Raw genomic sequence first — 1,022 nt, forward strand, 5'->3', positions numbered from 1 at the left:
CCCGACCAGCATCCACTGCCACAACAGCACACACTCATTTGTGTCCCACATGTGGGCGAGACTTCACGGTCCGGACTGGCCTCATCAGTCACCTCCGGACCCACAGCCACCGATCTTCCATCTTCGAATCAAAAGGACGAACATCACCATAAATACTTTGGAAACAAGTGTGTTTAATGAAAACACTTGATCAAGGTTATTCCTTCTCTCTCTCTCTCTCTCTCTCTCTCTCTCTCTCTCTCTCTCTCTCTCTCTCTCTCTCTCTCCAAGAAAAGTTTCAGTCAGCAGAAGATCTTATTCACGTTGATATAAATAGAGCATTAGACAAGTTTAATCAGACTGTTAAAGAACAAGCAGAATATATGAAAAGACGTATGTTTATAAATAAAAAAGCAGTAGACAGAAATTGGTTTGATCATGAATGTAAAATGGAGAAACGCCGGGTACGCAGACTGTTCAGGATATGTAGAAGAACATTAGATAAAGAAGATCGCATTTTGTTTTGTATTGCTAGACGTGAGTACAAAAATTTAAATAAGAGAAAAAAGAAAGAATATAATAACTCATTAGTAAACGAACTTATAGATTCTGTTAAAAGTCAAAAGGAATTTTGGGACACAGTACAAAAGATCTCAAAAAAGAAAGTACAACCTTTAAATGATATTTCTATTCAAGAGTGGTTCGAACATTTCAAAAAAGTGTTAGAAAATGAAGATGGTGACGAGGGGGAAGTAACTGAAAACATGAATACAGAAAATGTAGGGGATAATTATACACTAGATAGACCTATATCTCACGAAGAAGTCTTATTAGCAATTAGAAGATTAAAAAATGGTAAATCTGCTGGCCCTGATGGACTGATTAGTGAATTTTTCAAACCTTCTGGTGAGACGACTGTTAGTTTCCTGGTGAAGCTGTTTAATTATTTGTTTGATAATGGAATCTACCCAAGCAATTGGACAGAATCTATAATTATGCCATTGTTTAAGAAAGGTGATATTAACAATGTAAACAATTATAGA

This window comes from Babylonia areolata, chromosome 8 (genome assembly GCF_041734735.1).
Source record: "Babylonia areolata isolate BAREFJ2019XMU chromosome 8, ASM4173473v1, whole genome shotgun sequence".
NCBI classification, from domain to species: Eukaryota; Metazoa; Mollusca; class Gastropoda; order Neogastropoda; family Buccinidae; genus Babylonia; species Babylonia areolata.